The following is a 17,551-nucleotide window of genomic DNA, read 5'->3' on the forward strand; positions in this document are numbered from 1 at the left end:
ATCCCATTTAACAAACACACAAAGCTGACACCAAGCAGGACTTCTTACACCATTTGTAGTGTAGGAAAAACAAGTAGAGAGGTTAAAGAGTTAGCCGAAGATAGTGAGCAGTAGCAGGAGATCGAGGTCTACTGCCCAGGGCTGTGTTGGTCTAAAGCCGATACAATTTCTCATTTTCTCACCACACCTGTTACAACACGAGCTGTTCTGGGCATCAAATCTGTTCTTAGAGAAAATAAAAATATTTTTCAGTCACATCCATTTAAATCTAAACCGAAAGAAACCTTATCAGACACCATAGAGGAAAAAAATATATATTTTTTTGTAAGTTAAAACTACCTCTCTCACTGAATAAAGGATTCCTGATGAGGAAGTTAGAGCCTTTTTTTGTTCATAAGAATATTAACTCATCAGATGCAGAAACATAGGTCAAAGGCGGATTTAGGTGAGTCTAAGGAAGTGTACCTCATACAAGTAACAGTAGCCATAGTAGGCCAAAATTATAGATAGAACAACTTGTCATGATCCTAAAGACAAGTTCCGCAAGGCACTACAGGAGAGTCATTTTCCTTCTAAAGCCACTGAACAGCAATCCGGAGTGGAAACAATAATCTATGACAGGTAGAACCTCAGTTACCACAGGGAGGGAGAGCGTGTAAGAGTTAAAGATGTATCGCTGTGATGTGTAGAATTTTGTCTTAAAGTCAAGACTAGAGAAAGATGCTGAGGTAAGACTATTCTGATGATCGTGAGGAGATAGCTCACTTGGCAGAGTGCTTGCTATGGAAGCGTGAGGACCCAAGTTCAACCCCCAGCACCCACGTAAAAAGCCCAGTGTAGTTGAGCACACTTAGGATTCTACCACTGGAGAGGTAGAGATAGGAGGACCCTGGGGTCCATCCCAGTGGGCTTGTTGTGGGCTAGTCCATCTAGCTGAGTCAGTAAGCCCCAGGGGTATGGAGAGACCCTCTCTCAAAGAATAAGGTGTAGAGTGATAGAGCGAAGACTCAATGTTGAATTTTGTCCTCTACACACACATGTGCACAAATATACATGCACAGCTCCCCCTCCAAATACATACATACAATACAGAAGTAGAATTAAAAAAAAAAAAAAACAGGTCCCAGTAATACAGCTATGGGGATGACGAAATGAACTCTGTCTGAAGTCATAAAGATAAGGGACTTCTTTTTATTGCGTGGTTAACAAGGCCCCATCCCGAAGGAAAATGTAAACAATTTGGACATAATTAAGAGCCTGTAAATGTAGTTCTTGGTAAAAGATAGTTAAAAGTCCACTTAGCATGTTTGGACATGTGCACTCCAGGAATGTGTGTTTCTAAGACATTGGTGACAACCGCAGTTAATGGTAATTGTTGGCCTCCAAGGACTCCTGTGAAAATCCATAAGAAGTGAAAAGTGGTAACAAATTGGTTTTACTGGAGGGATTTATAGTTGTATGGGAGCCCATGGGATGCCTGGTTTCCATAAGGCATTTCTTTGCAGAAGTTAAAGGACTTGCTCTGGAAAGCCCGTCAAATGGATTCCCCCTGCTCTTCAGCCTGCTCTGGTTTCTGAGAGGCATCAACAAAATCTCCTGCTCTTTGACCTCTTGTTGAGTGTGGCCAATGGGGGCAGGAGAAGAGAAGAGGACATGGTCATTATATGTTCTTCCTTATCTCCCTTCCTGTGGGGCTGTGGGTTGTCCCTGGTTCTGTTTCTCTACAGAATGGCATAGTTCCTGTGTGTGGCTAGGCAGAGGGGACTTTCTAGATGCGCTCATGGTGACGTTCATACAGCTACCCTTACAGCAGGAGGGATATAGGCTGCTGGTAATTTCAGTAGACTTGCATCAATTCTTTCTGCATTTTTGTATCTTATTCTTCTCTGAGACTCCCTTCAATGCTGTGCAGGCGCATGCTCTATTCCCTCACTGATCAATCGCTGAACTTGAACTTGAACTCTGCACAGCAGCATGTCATGCCAGCCTACTTCTTATAGCTACACCAACAGTAAAAAATTTAAATTTGAATCTATTAGAGTAATAAAGGTATCATAATTAATAATACTATCCAAAAACCTGTATGGAAATTGCCTTGAAGGCAAGGCAAGGAAATCCATGTAGAGCTTGAACATGAAGTCATAGTACAGCCTGCAGGGGACAGCAACCCAGTTTGCCTTGTACCCTTCATGATCCATTGTGGGCTTGGTTAAGGACAGTGTTAGTGTCGGGCTTCCAGGGTATACATGGTACAAGGCAGAAGTTAAGGGTTTAGGTGAGGAAAGCTCTAATTAGGGCTAGCAGCTCACACTACTTCATATGAACCCTGACAAGTCCTTGTGTACGAGAACGTCTTGTTTCAGAAATCATTTCCCTCTAGTCTTACACACAGAAGGTCTTGCCTTCCTCCCTCAATTTAAATGGTTCATTTGCCCTGAACACTTTCGGGAGGAGTTTAAACTAGGTCTTAACTCACGGTACTAGGAGGGGGAGCCTCAGGAGGTGAGTGGCTCATGGTTAGTGTCCTTTGGAGAGTTCTCCTGCCCTTCCTGCCTGTGACGGAACACAGGACGCAATGAGCCAGGCAGTGAGTCTTTATCAGGCATCCAGTGTACTGGTGTCTTAAGCTTGCACTGCCCAGGTTCCGGGGCTGTAAATAATAAATGTTTGTTATTCGTAAGCCACCCTGGGCTACGGTATCCTGTTATTGCAGTTCCAATGGGCCAAGACAGGAGACAGCCCTAGAGAAGTCCCTTGCATCTGTGTCCATATCTGGCCAACACAGTCAACTCTCTGTTCAAGCTGCTGGTTGCCTTGTACACACATGCACAATTGTGTGGCTTTACACTGTCATTTGTAACTTTTACTCAGATTACTAAGATTGATTATACAAAACACTCTCCACAAAATGAGGGAACGGGTGGCTACTGCATGAGGGGAATTAGTGGCACTGTGAGGCGAATACTTCCGGAGGTGAACTAAGGATAGTTACTTCAAGTGCACACCACAGCCTGGCTCATCTTGCAAGGGATGAGGCTGGCACAAACGTCGTCCTTTTCTCAATCCTTCTGGAGCCTCAGAGTGCATCAGAAACAGTGTGTTGTAAATACTTGCCTAGTCCTTGTCCCCAGCGCCAGGGTTAATACTTGTTCAATGTGATAGCCTCCAGAGTGAGCCCCATGAACTGCTGCTGTTATTGCTACTGCCAGGCATCCTGGGCTCTGGGGGAAGACTCCGTTCTGCCCATTCCACTCCCATCATCTCAGAGTAGCCAGGTTATGTAGGCATTCTGGTCCTATATTTTATGCACTTGGCTTGTATAATTGAGAATCACTGAACAGAAAATATAATGTTCCCAAGTTAAAAAGGAGCCATAAAAAAACAAAAGAAAATAAATAAATTTTGAAGGCGCTGAGCAAGCCTGCTTCTCCAGGCTAAAATAAGGCTAATATATCAGGACTTTTAAAATATTGAAATTAATTATTGCAGCGCATTGGCAAAAGGATGCGGAGCAACTCCTGCATCAGTGCTTGGAGATAGCCTCAGTCACTAGTCTCCCTCTCCTCCTCTATTTGTCTTACAACAGGGAGGTCAGCAGGCAGACATTAAAATACTAGGACAGTATCTGAAAGAATTGCCCTACCCAGTACCGGTAGGACCCTTGATTTCAATGCCTTCCCCATGAGACTAGTAGAACCCAGCTGTGAAAGCTTCTCACATCTTAGAAACACAAACTGTGACCCCGTGATGCATGTACCCCCAGCCCTGGGAGAAGGCAGGGCATCCCAAGGCAGGGATGGTCAGCTATGGGTTAGGAATAGCAGGAGATCTGGCAGTCTCTTTCCAGAGGCAGAGCTTATCTCCACATCTTTGCGAGTTCAGCAAGCTTGGCAGAGCGCTGCTTCAAAACAAACAGCCCGAGAGCGCCCATTTGCAGGCGGGGCTCTCCCTGTAATTCACCTCCCCCTGCCCTCCCCATAAGAAATTGCTTTTGCTTGATTTGGTAGCCCCTGCCGTCACACCACATTATGGAAAAGCACACTGTAGCTTCCTTGTCGTAGCTCTAAATTGTCTCGCTTAACAATTTAAGGAGAAATTTAAACTACGCCTTAACTCGAAGTTAAAACAAATAATAGCCTATTTATGATGTAAAGCCAAATAATCTGTCCTAGTGTGCATTTGCCATGTGGGAAGAAACAGTCGTTTGAGGAGATTTTTGCAAAAACAGTAAATCCTACCTGAGGGAAATGGAAATCTACGGCTCTTTTTAAAGCCATTCTTCCCGTTTCCAAGGACCGGAAGGAGGGCAATGTTGGCCATGCCCTCAGCCCGCTGACCTGACACAGGCGAGGGGAACAAACAGGACCTATGTGCGTTTTGATGTAATCGGAGAATTTTCTCTTTTCCTCTGCCCTTAAACAATGCATGAGTCGAGTCACGGTTGAATGGATGCATTGCTCTGGTATTTTAATGTATTACAATTTACGGCAGTATTTACTTCAGTTCTTGGCTTGCTGACACTAAAATTATCTTAAACAGGAATTATAACATAAAATTAGATTAGATATACTTCAACAAGTTTATCTCTAACAATAAATATATACAAATTCTGCAATGAAGAACCCTGCAATTTTCAGCCAGTGCTTAAAGTAATTACACATTCTGTGATGGTAACACATTCCTTTTTTTTTTAAATTGTGCCACAAGCTGGTGAGGCACCTCTACCGCGCATGTTAATGCTAATTAGCAGATAAAGTGTAAATCCGAGGAAGCCTCAAATTCTGTCGCTCTGCCAGCTCTCCCTTGATTGGAAATTGCAGGCCGAATTTCCTCTCATTCCGGCATGGCCTATTCGGGCGCGGTGTGAGATGTCTTTCCTCAGAGCATTTTAATCCATCAGCCCTCTTCCTCAGAAGGCCTCACCGTTTGTTCTGAATTCAGCGGTCGCCCACAGTTTCCTCCATAGCTGCCTTTTACAATCCATCACAGGAGGATTTCGATGGGGCAGAACAATAGGTGGGGATACTGCTTCTTCTGTGCTCCTTCATCCCTGTCGGAGAGGTGTTTTTGTTTAGATGTTAATAAAGTGGCATTTTGAAATATGTTCCTGAACCAAGAGGGAGGGAGGTGAGCTCTGAGCCGGCTTTGGTTCCCGTAGAGGCAGCCAGACACCCTGTGTTTAGGCGCTGCGCCTGCACCCAGGACTCTAGTTAAAAGGAGCATCCAGGCTTCCGGGTTCCTTGGTCTTGTAGTGTCCCGAGCCTCAGGGGTGTGGTCAGCAATCTGCCAGTTTCAGGTCTTATTTTACTCTGTTGAACAGACCCAGTGGGAAGCTTCCAGCACCTTCCATAACCTCTTTGCCTCTCGACTTGGGGCCCAGTCCTGCTTTTGAAGTTGCTAGGAGATCATTAACTGTGCAGTTTTTCTTTTGCCTTGAGCTGCTCGGCTAGATTTAATTTGAATTTATACTCTGGGCTTCACAGTGGAACGTTTTTGGGTTTCAATAAATTAAGATGCAATTCATCAAATCACCCCCACACCTCTGTATCTTCAATTGCTTTTTCTTCTGTTGGTGTTTTGTTTGTTTGTTTGTTTTGAGACAGATTCTTGCTGTATGACCAAGCTAGCCTTGAAATTGCTGTTCTTCTACCACAGCCCTTTTGAGAGCTGGGGTGGCAGGCTAGTGCCACCATACCCAGCTCCCACTGTCTCTTTGACTTGCCTCCCCATCCATCCCTCACCAAAAGTCTCCCATCCCTCCCACACCTGTGTGTGTGTTCTTTACTCTGTCCATGTTAATTACAAACGCCTGCTACATTGTTGACCAACTGTGTGGGCAGCTAGCAGAGTCATCAGCCTAGAATAGAAAGTTATGCCCTCCCCCCGCTCCCCCCCCCACACTTGGGAATCAGTGCAAATGTCTTCTCTCTTCCTTCACCTTCTCAAGGGAATGGTGGAAAAGGTCATTTGTTTTGGACATGCTTCAGTCTTTTGTGGCATTTGAAGAGACCAAACAATCCCTTACTTTTTGTCTCTATTCAAGTTCTAGCTTCACTATAGAAAATTTAAAACGTATGGCTAAGTAAAAAGATGGAGAACTTCTCTCCAGAAAGAGTACCTGGTCCTATGTGATTGTCCTGGGACTCCACGATCAAGTATGGTTATGCTCTGGGCACATGAGTGCCAAGGCAGGAAGACACACCATGTTTTCAGATAGGGCCCATACTGTGCTTCCTGATTAGAAATCTGCTTTTTCCTCTACAAATATATCTTGGATATTTTTTCATATTATCATTTTTACAGCATATTTTTCATTTTCTTTGTTTTTCATGAGAAAAAAAGTGATTTCTGTTTCATAATATCATGGTTAACATCTTCAAATGTATATAGTAAATACATTTAAAAGTTTTTCTTTATTCTCAAGAATTTGAAACACATATACACAACGAACAGTGAACTGAGATCACATTTATCCCTAAATATTCCTCAACAACATGACCCCTCCCAACTTTTTTTTTTTAGATAACCAACTAGTGATGGCCATATAACAAGAATGGATGTGAGCCATTCACTAGAGAAGCGTTGTATACTGCTACCAACGGCCACACCCACAAAGATGAGTGATTCTTCCTTCCCCAAAACTATAAACGGCTAGTAGCTCTTCCGTGGGGCATGGAGACCATCCACCCCATCTCTGTCAGGATTTTGCCTGGCTTTGTCTTGCGCAGCTAGGTCCAGCTGCGGTAAGTTCATGATGGCACTAGCCATGCCATGCCCAGAGGGTGGCATTTCAGAGCTCTCCACTCTACCCTTCCACTCCGCTCTTCTTTCTCTCTCCTCTTCTGTGCTGTTTCCTGAGCCTCGGTGGTGGGGCTTGAGAAAGAGGTCCATTGAAGGCTGAGCATTTGGTCTCTTTTTCCTAGCACTCTGACCAATGCATCTCTCCATTGTCTGCTGCCTACTGTGAAAAAGAATCTTCTCTGACTAAGGTTGAGAGCAATCGTGTCTATGGGTATATATATTTAATTCGTTTTTTTGAAATGTAAATATAATTACATTATCTCCTCCCCCCACATTCCTTTTCTTACACCCAATCCCTCTCATGTCCTTCTCTTGCCCCTTTTCAATTCATGGCCTCTTTTTCTTTATTATTGTCACACACACACACACACACACACACACACACACACACACACACACAAATACATAGATACATAAATATAACTTGCTCAGTGTGTTTAGTGGTACTCATCTGCATGTGATTTCAGGGTAGACCAATTGGTATTGGATAACCAGTTAGGGGGCTTATCCTTGAGGAAAACTACTTCTCCCTGTGCCAGCATTCCTCAGTGGCCTGTAGTTCTTTGTCTAGGGGTAGACCCCCCTGAAGTTTCCCCCTTCCATGTTAGCATGTCTATTGGTGTTGTCCCTGTTCGGGTATTGTTTAGGCAGCCATACTGTTGGACCTCACCATTTCTAATTGAGAGTATATCAGTATAGCATGCCTGGGTTCTGGGTAGAAAGTGGAACATCAATGTGATGCAGGGTGACGTGATCCAAACCCCTAGAAAGCTCTGAGGACAAGCCACTAGACAAACCAATGCTGAGTGGAAAGGACCATTGCTCCTGTCTCAAGGCAAATTCGTTCTGTCTCTCGGAGACATGGTTTCTCACAAGCCAGAGATTCCATAATGTTTGCATTTACTGTTGTGATATGACAGCGATTTAATAACAAAGGTCCTACCTAGGCGTTTTTCCTCAGCTGGCACAAGAAAGCTGGCCCTGTGGGATGACAAACGTGTGAATGTGTTGGCATGTCGGGGAAAGGAGCACTCCACTGCTGCTTTAATACTTAGAGGGATTACTTGCCATCTCTTAAAACCAGTTATATTAAAACACCTTGTAAATTTATGTTCTGAAAGAACAGCCCTTGCAAGAATGCCCCTTTGGTAGTGGGCCAGCAACTGACTGGCAGGAATTTAAATGACAATGGGAGCAGAGGGATTGGGGCTGAAAGGATCAATTGGTTTAGGATGCGTGAGTAAAGAAAACAAAATCTGGGGGCAAAGAAGAAATAAAAGGTAGAGGAAACATCTCCTACACACACATCCCTGGGTGTGTATTTTAGACAGTGTCTAAATAGCCCATCCTACGTGTAGAATGCTGTGGTCCTGTGGCAGGGGTCAGGCACCTTTAAGACTTTGAGCCCCGAAGCACCTTCAGAGGAGAGAAGCCAGGCCAGTAGAGCTCCTAGAAACCATTGCATATTAAGGACACTTAAGATCTTTGAGTATAGACTGGGGGAAAGAGATGCAGAGTTCCATGTAATTGGGTGGACTTCTGCGGATATGGCATAAACATATTCTAGATTGAAACATTGCTGATGTTTGATGGGAGCCACCCGTGGGGAAGGCTCCTGGCCAAGTTTCCTAGCCGTGTTTCTCTGAGGACCCGGTATTAGATACATGAATACATCCATTATTAATACTCTGTGGTACTTGAGGCATGGCTGTATTCTGTGCCATGCTCCAGGGGAAGATCCTCCACTTCCCTTCTCATTTAGGTTTCAGGGCTTCATCGAGGAGGAAATCACCTTTGCGTGGATTAGACAAAGGCTCTCACTCAGGTAGAGATGGGTGGCAGGTCATCAAAATCAATTGCACATAGCTTCTTGGTTAGGGGAGGGACTTTGTATCCACTTCCCCTTTTCAGTGCTCGGGTTTTGTCTGGCTTGAACCTGGGCAGGTCTGGACAATGTACATGCAGAAAGCGGGGGAGACTTTGGAGCACGCGGCTCTAAATAAGATGTATTCAATCAAATCTCTTCCTTCAAGGCTCAGGATCTGTACGTAAGAGAAGGTAGAAAGACTGTCACCAGAGGCGGTGGATGACTCCAGGGAAATTGTTCCCAGACACAACATGACATACGATGCACATACGAACTCACAGTGACTATGATAGCGTGCACACACACACACACACACAAAATATATAGGTTCTGGGGAACAAATTCAGGTCCTCACAATTGCAAGACAAGTGTTTTGTTGACCTAGCTGTTTCCCCAGCCCTAAGAGAGGACCCCCTTTGCCCCAGTCTTTAGCTGGTGGCCGGAGCACTCTCAGCCCAGGCATCCCAGTTACGCCTTGGTGCTGTTTGGCTCTGAGTTGTCTAAGTGCTAGAGGAATTCCCGAGCACTCATGGCTGAACCAAATGGAAACTTTGCGTTTCTCTTTAGCTCCTGTGAGGCACAGGGACCTGAAGTTTGGTTAAGATTCTCATGTGCACTAACATTTGAGACTCAGCTTTACAAGACGGTAACAACCAACGGTAGTGGCTCATGCCTTCAATCCCAGCAGCACTCAGGAGACAGAGGCAGGTGGAGCTCTGTGAGTTGGAGGCCAGCCTGGTCTACAGAGTGAGTTCCAGGACAGCCAGGGCTCCACAACTCAGAAGATGGTAGCTCACGTTCTACGAGGTTGGGTCTGGGTGTGGGGCATCGCTGGGCATCTCTCCAGTTACGGAGCAAGTGCAACGATTCCATTTCCTCTGTCTGGAGCTCTTTCCTAAGAGCTGGAGACCGAACCTCTAGGGTTTCCAATCTGCTTCTGGAGTGTATCATGTCGCAAAAGCAAATTCTTCCTACACTGCTCTCTGTGAGCCCCTTTGCCCTATGACACACTACACTGTGTGACGCCCTGCGCCCTGTGACGCCCTGCGCCCTGTGACGCCCTGCGCCCTGTGACGCCCTGCGCCCTGTGACGCCCTGCGCCCTGTGACGTCCTGAGCTCTGTGACGCCCTGCGTTCTGTGACGCCCTGCGCCCTGTGATGCCCTGCGCCCTGTGACGCCTTGCGTTTTGTGACGCCCTGCGTTCTATGACGCCCTGCGTTCTGTGACGCCCTGCGCCCTGTGACGCCCTGTGCTCTGTGATGCCTGTGCTCTGTGATGTACTGTGCATTGTGACACACTGTGCACTGTGATGCCCTGAGCTCTGTGCCGCACTGTGCCCTGTGACGCCCTGTGCTCTGTGACGCCCTGTGCTCTGTGATGTACTGTGCATTGTGATGCACTGTGCACTGTGATGCCCTGTGCCGTGTGACACTCTGAGCTCTGTGACGCCCTGCGCCTTGTGCTGCTCTGCATTCTGTGTTGCCCTGCGCTCTGTGATGCACTCTTATTGTACTCAGCCAGGCTATACCGTTGAGTGATACTAGTTAGCTGTCTGGTACAGGACGAAGGTTATGATGTAAGGAATCTTCTGTGGGGTTCTCAAATCTTTCTGTAGATTAACATCACTGAGAAAATACACAAACAGGTCTAAATCCGACAGGTTGTCTCTAGACTTATCTAGAATTGGAAAGTAAAGGGTTCTCCAGTTTTGAATTTCAGGTTTAACTTTCCTCCTGAGTATTAATGGTGGGAGCTGGTGTGTGTGTGTGTGTGTGTGTGTGTGTGTGTGTGTGTGTGTGGTGGGTTAGGTTTGTTTGGTAGAGACATCCATCAGTTGGGAGTAGAAGTTTCATGTAGCACAAATTATTAGAAGATCTTATTAATAAAAACAAACCCCGAGCCAGGTACTAGGGTCAACACTGGAAGATCAGAGAAGCAGAACAAGCCACAGCCACCTCACCTCACCAATTCCTCAGCTGATCTTGTTTCCTCAGACTGGAAGCCTCTGTGTCCTTATCCAAATAGATCTCAGCTGAACTGCTTCTCGAAAGCCTGAAAGCTTAACCAGGTTCTAGTTCCTGTTGCTTACACCTTAAATACTTTTCTGCTTCCTGCCATCACTTCCTGGGGGTTAAAGGAGAGAGTCACCATTCCTGGCTGTTTCCAGTGAGGCTTTGAACTCACAGAGATCCGGATGGATCTCTGCCTCCCAAGTGATAGGATTAAAGGCGTTAGTGCCACCATTTTCTGGCCTCTGTATCTAGTGGCTGTTCTATTCTCTGACCCAGATAAGTTTATTCGGGTACACGATATTTTGGGGAACACAATATCACCACAGTTTCACTCAGTGCTAAAGGTTGCACACATAGCTTTCTGTGCTAGGTTCAACTTTTTGCTTTAAAGAAGCAAATGTTTGTCACTTATCAGTTTATTCTTGTTAGTTTTGTATTTTTTTTTAAAAACAAGTCCTTAAGTAGTTCATGCTAGCCTTGAACTCATGATGTAGCTGAGGATGACCTTGAATTTGAACCTTGATCCTCTTCTCTTCACTTCCTGAGAGCTAGGATTCTAGGCATGGGTTTCCATTTTCAGTTTATGCTATGCTAGGAATCGAACCCCAGGCCCAGCTCTTTATTTTGGTCATTTTGTCTATTTCGTCCTCCATTACACATCATTGTCATTCATAACCAATTGGCACAACTTGTGTCTGAGTTAGGCTTCAGAGAAGGAGGCCTTTCTTTTGACTTTAAAATGAAACCAGATTTGTCAAGAGCAGTGCAGACTGGCTCACTAGCAAGTCCCGGATGAAAAAGCCCATCTTCAGAACCAGCAGCTGCTGTGTGTCTGTGTGAGGCAATCAGGAAGTATTAGGTGTTAGAACTGGGAGAGAGAGGTGTGAAACAGTCTTTGCAGCTGCCCACAGGTAAGATGTTAACGAAGTTGGGTGAGATCGAGCAACCGCCCCGCCAGTTCAGAGGAGATCTGGGAAGCCTGGGATGGTGCTTTTCCACTAGAAACATATTTTTCCATTCCAGGATTCTGCTGCTGGCCTGAGACAGTGATTTAACAGCAGAGCCTGCTGGCTTATTCCAGGTCTCTCTCTCTCTCTCTCTCTCTCTCTCTCTCTCTCTCTCTCTCTCTCTCATTCGACTTTCTCTGAGCCCACACTAAGCCGAGGGGGACAGAGGTGAAGGCTCGACACTGCGGGCCTCTGGAGTTCTCCATTGTTGCACACTGTTCCTCATGCCTGTCCACTTCAGCATGGGTGGTCTCCAGTTGCACTGGGCAGCTGCAGGGGTTCAGCCAGCTCCCAGCCCCAGCCTCTGATGCAACCAAACACTCAACCACTGATTGGCCGAGAGCTGGCAGCTGGCCACGGCTGTTATTATTATTTTTTTTCTTTCCAGCGTTTGCACTTGTATGTCCAAGCTGCTGCTACCTTTGCTGAGCTCAGTGGAGGCAGAGCATTTGAGATTTATTTTCAAACCCTGGGAAAGGCTACAAGAAGCAATTGGTGCCCAGATTTTATGTGAGTGTAGAGTACAAGATCATGCCTTTATAAGTGTGTGTGTGTGTTGGGGGGGTGGGTGGTGGTGGTGAGGGAGGGAGGAAGGGAAAGGAGAGGGAGAGGGGCAGGGAAAAAAGAGACTTTCAGATTCAGATGTCTAAGTTTTGTTATTTCTTTCTGTATTTTCTGCTTCTTAAGGAAGTAATCGCTTGAATCATTTCAAGTCTGAAACAAGGAGACACAACAAGAAGATGTGTGAGCCATGCCGGCTGCTTTTGTGTTCTGTCCAACTGTACCCAGTGTTCTCAAGCTTTGATGCCCCACCTTGGCTACAGAAAGCCTCGCCTTGTTTGCAGAGACGGCCTGGGCTTCCTTGGCCTCCAGCTTCTGGCTCGTCACATTTCTGTTACTCCTGGAGGATCTGCTGGTGTGGCTGGGGGACCTGACGAAATGGCTGTTGGTTGAGTGGCATGTGTGATGCTGGCACTTTCCGCATTCTGTCCCACAACAGAGCTGCAGGCCACACTCCTATCTTAAATGACAAGGCTGAAGCCCAGAGAGATTTAGAACTGGGCCAAGGAAGCAGGACGTAGATACCAGGGTTGTGATGTCAAAGTCCATCAGTTACCCCTGCCATCTCGGATCTCTTGGCTCTAACAAATTCCCAAGACGTCGTGCCAGTCTAAAGGACCCTGTGTACAGGCTTGCTTTGAACCTGTAGAGTGTATCATCTATATTACCACTCTATTCCCAGAGCCCAAGATGCCCAGTAAACATGTTACAAACGTGTGAACACTTTTCTTTCAACCTCAGTTCTTCCAGCACTAGCATTTCCCCAACAGCTAAGCTTTCGGCTCCACTTTGCTTAAAGTGTTGAGTTTGGGAAGGCTCTTCTATACTTTTTGAATTATACTTTGTTGGAAATAAGGGCCCCATTATTTGGGTTCAACTGGTTCAGTAGACTGTTAACGACCTGAGCACTTGATGCACCTCTGGAAACCAAATACTGAACAAACAGTTGTGTGGGAGGAAATGCAGTGTCTTAGCTGCTTCGAGAGCCTTCTCTTGACATCCAGAAGCAAATGGATGATGTTTTGGTGAAGTCGCACCCAGTGCACTGTTTAACATGCTGCTCATTTTTAAAGACAAGGTGAGCACCGACAGTGGGCACCCAGCACACCAGATTGCCAGGAGTCAGGATTTTCCCATCGTATTTTATAGAAATGCGGCACACCATATGTCTCAGGGGGTGAGAAATCTGCGATGCCATTGAATGAATGCCTAAACTACATTCAAGTTTGGCTTCACCAAGGTTTGGCACAGGAGTGCTCACTTCTGCCAAAGGAGGTTTACTTTATGGAAAGGAGAGGCGTGAGAGCAATTTGGATGATCAGTTTTTGTGAAGCCAAAGACTAGATCTTTCTGTCAGCATTTTTTGACTGTTCATGCAATGTGAAAAAAATCGCGTTGATCAAGACACATCTGAAGTGGATTTCATTAAGATTCCCCCCTCCCCTTTGACACAGAGTATCATGTAGCCCAGGCTGGCCCCCAAACTCACTATGTGACAGAGGATGACCTTGAACTTAAAACTTTCCCTGATTCTTATTTAGTTTTATCGTTTTATAGTTTCATACATTTATATTTTATTTTAAGAAACATTTATTAACTGGGTGGTGGTGGCTCATGCTTTTTATTCCAGCACTTGGGAGGCAGAGGCAGGTGGATCTCTGTCAGTTTGAGGCCAGCCTGGATTACAGAGTGAGTTCTAGCACAGGCTCCAAAGTTACACAGAGAAACCCTGTCTCGAAAAACAAACAAACAAACATTATTGAAAAAAAGAAGCACCTATTTTATTTTTACTTATGTATATGTGTTTGTATGTGTATGAGCATGTAGAAGTGAGTGCAGGTGTCCACAGAGGCCACAAGTATCAGGTCCCCTGAGCTGGAGTAATAGGCGGTTGTGAGCTGCCTCGCATGGGTGCTGGGAACTGAACTCAGGTCCTCTGCAAGAGCAGTGTGTACACTTAATAATTGTTGAGTCATCTCTCCAGCCTCCTCATACATTTTCATAATTAATTTTAGTTGTTTTCATCCCCCATTTCCCTCTCTTATTTCCTTCCCTCTCTGGCTGAAGGAAAGCAGTCATCCCAATAGTGTTCCCTCCTAATTTCAGGCCTTCTTGTTGTGTGTGACCCACTGAGTTTCATTAGAGTTTCTTGCTCAGTGTAGGTAGAAGTGACCTGTCAGTGGCTAGACCACTGAAGAAAATGACACTCCTCCCAACAGCCATTAGTTGTCAATACTCACACCTCAGGAAGAGATAGGGCCTCATGGTTCCCTCCCTAATGCATGAGGAAACAGTGATGGCCTAACTCTTGTGCAGGTTGTGTGTAGATAACCAAAGCTACAGTGAGGTCATGAGTGCAGTAAGTATGCCATGTCCAGAAGAGGGTTTTTTTTTTTTTTTTTGGTTGCCTATCTATGCATCCTCCGGCTCTTACATTCTTTCCACCCCTCTTCTGTGATGTTCCCCGAGCCTCGGAAGAGGTGACATAGAGGTCCTATAGGGGCCTGAGTACTCCACTGCAATTTATCCTCAGCACTTTGGCCAGTTACACTGCAGTAAGAAGCTTCTCTCATGAAGCTTGGGAGCAGTAGGAATACATGGGCATAAACATGAATGTTTAGGAAGCTGATTGATAACAGACAGTTGTAGCTTCCCCACTGGGGCCTATAACCTCGACAGTTCAGAGTTCTCAACCAGGCTTATGGAAACTCGAGTCCAGCCCAGAAGCAGTTGGCTACTCCCACAGCAGTCATTCCACTCTTATTCTGGAGGATGCAGCTTGCGTGGCACATGACTCTGAAATCCTGGCCCTCTTAGCTCCACTTTCAGGACTCCAGGTACTTCAGTTTCTGCTTTATTAGGTTCTGAGGGTTCAGGGCTCCTTGAATGCCAGGCAAGTAAGTACTCTACTAACTGAGCTACATTTGCAGCCCTCTCATCTCTTTTTATAAATTACTCTGTGGCAAGAATATATAAGATGTCCTATAAAACAAGGGCAACTTACAATCATAATAATGATATCAAACAAGAGAATTTTTTGGACCTGATCATTGATATCAAAATGACTTGGCATTGCCTTAGAGCTGATATTATTATTTAACTTTAGAGAGAGTAGTGGGGTGCTGAGAAGTTCAAAATCACATGACCAGCAAGTAGTAGATACAGGATTGAAGTTCATGTTTATCTGAGAACCAAATTCATGGATGGTTCTTTTCCATGGGGGACACTATCTCCTGATGAGACCATACATGCTTTTTAGTATTGTAGTTACTATACTGCAATACTTCTTCAGGTACAATCATGTTGAGACAGACATGAATTATGAATTATTATGTATTAATTAGTTGGTATGTTTATTAGTTGAAGTCCTTGGTCTTTGCATAGTGAGAGAGAACATTTAGGAAGGACCCCCTACTGAATTTTGCTAGCGAACAAGGAGCCTTGATATTGTGTTTTAAAGGTAAGATGAGCTCTTGGGCCACGAAAGCAAGGTGTGTCTTGTACTTAGAGAAGGAAATGGCAGTAATAGAAATCCTACAGGAGAATGTTCCAATTTATGACCACAACTTGCTCTATGGAAACTTTAAAAAACAACTTGTTCCACTTTGGTAATAAACTTAAATGGGGGTGTGGAAATATAATGAAGAAGAGTAGAAAGCCCACTCACTGCCTGGGTTAGAACTTCATTTACCATTCAGTAGCTGAGCATGTTTCTTCATCCCCCGGCCCCTTGCCTCAGTTCCTTCATCTATGAAAAGTTTTTTTATGGCTTTCATTTAACTTTCCCTCATGGGGTCTCGTGTAACCAAAACTGGCCTTTAACTCGCTGTGTAGTTGGGAAGGACCTTGAACGCCTCATCCCCCTGCCTCCACTTCCCGAAGAGTTGGTATTTCAGTCACCTATTAACCACCACACCCAGATTTGATGCACATTGATGATAACCTTCACCTCACAGGTCCAGTAGGAAGATAAAATGAGATAAACTTGGAGGCTATTTTTGCCTACGCAGAGTATGTGACTGAAGAAAAATAGATAATTATTGCAATTACTTTGGAAATATGGGCATTTCTATCTCAAGGGTAATTCAAAGTCATTGTTTATTTAAGCATCTTCTTTGACAGGTTTGGAAAACTTAGCAAGTGATTTTCTTCTTTCTGCAGTGTAGAGAAAGATCAAAGAATTAGAAACCAAAGTCTGATACTGAGTTCCAACTCCTTTAGCCTGTGCTAAAAAGCATACTCCCACTGGCTTACTGTGAAGTTGGAATTTACTTGAGTGTATTGCCAGATTTATGTATATATAATATATAATTATATATTTACATATATAATTATATAAATATATAATAAAAAATATATTTTAATACAAGCAACAGACTGAAGTTCAGCTCTTCCCCCCCAAATTCTCTGCTGTCTGTCTCTGCCTCCCTTTCCTGTTGCTGCCCCTCTGTCTCATGCACACTGATTCTCTGTTTCTTTCTGACATCCACCTCAGTGCACGCCTTGCTTTGAATGTGCAACTGCTCATCCTGGGTTTCCCAAAGGCCTGTTGTGCAAGGTGTGAAATTGCTAGGAGCTTGTTCCTAACCCAACTGTGATGCTGTATGAACGATGCTTTCTCTCCTCTCTCCCCAAATTTCCAATTTAGAGTTACTTCATGTATTTTGGGGTCATAAATACTTTCCATAGTAAGGTAAATGCTATTAAAACTGATTTTTACAACAACTCCGTGACTTTGATTCCTTTTCAGTGTCCAGGCTTGAAGTAGTATTTTCTAACAGAATAAGGTATTTTTGAAAGTTCTTTATAATTTAGACCTTTTAAAGTTCATGCTGTTTTTCTTCATTTCCATTTAATATAATTTATTTTTCATAGACTTTGATGGCAGGTAAATATGTGTGGAAAGGGATTATGTTATTACATAATATGACTAATTAATTTATAATTAAAAATAGTTACATGCATGCATGTCAAAAGTATAATTTTCACGTAATTTTATCTACAGTGTGGCTATTTTCGTCTGGCAGGCTGGGAAATGACCTGGACGGAGAGCTGACTAGTAAGAGGCAGGGCTCTTGGGTCAAGCAGCTTCTTCTTACCTCTAGAATATTTTCTTTTCCCAGTGCATCAGGATGGTTTCATTTCTGAGAGTCGGACTGTATTTACATCTAGGTCATAGTAAGTAAGTCTTTTGGAGCCTGTGACACCAAGATCACTGACTTAGCGAGATTTTCTTGTCACTAAAACCCTACATACATTTTGAACTCACCTCTTATATAGTGCTAGGGCAGACAGAGTTATT

General features: G+C 44.6%; 1 long non-coding RNA gene across 2 annotated transcripts in view; it reads left to right on the plus strand.

Moving 5' to 3' along the window:
• Positions 1–14,005, plus strand: part of LOC121824350 (uncharacterized) — a 52,323-nt gene extending 38,318 nt beyond the window's left edge. The window contains exons 3-4 of one of the 2 annotated variants that reach the window (XR_013046330.1): positions 12,077–12,198; positions 12,376–14,005. This is a non-coding gene — a long non-coding RNA (uncharacterized LOC121824350). Of the gene's footprint in view, positions 1–1,505; positions 1,657–6,522; positions 8,923–12,076; positions 12,199–12,375 lie in introns of those variants that run through there. The other variant, XR_013046332.1, reaches the window with a different exon arrangement.
• The last annotated feature ends 3,546 nt before the right edge of the window (positions 14,006–17,551 follow it).

This window comes from Peromyscus maniculatus, chromosome 20 (genome assembly GCF_049852395.1).
Source record: "Peromyscus maniculatus bairdii isolate BWxNUB_F1_BW_parent chromosome 20, HU_Pman_BW_mat_3.1, whole genome shotgun sequence".
In the NCBI taxonomy this organism is placed as follows: domain Eukaryota; kingdom Metazoa; phylum Chordata; class Mammalia; order Rodentia; family Cricetidae; genus Peromyscus; species Peromyscus maniculatus.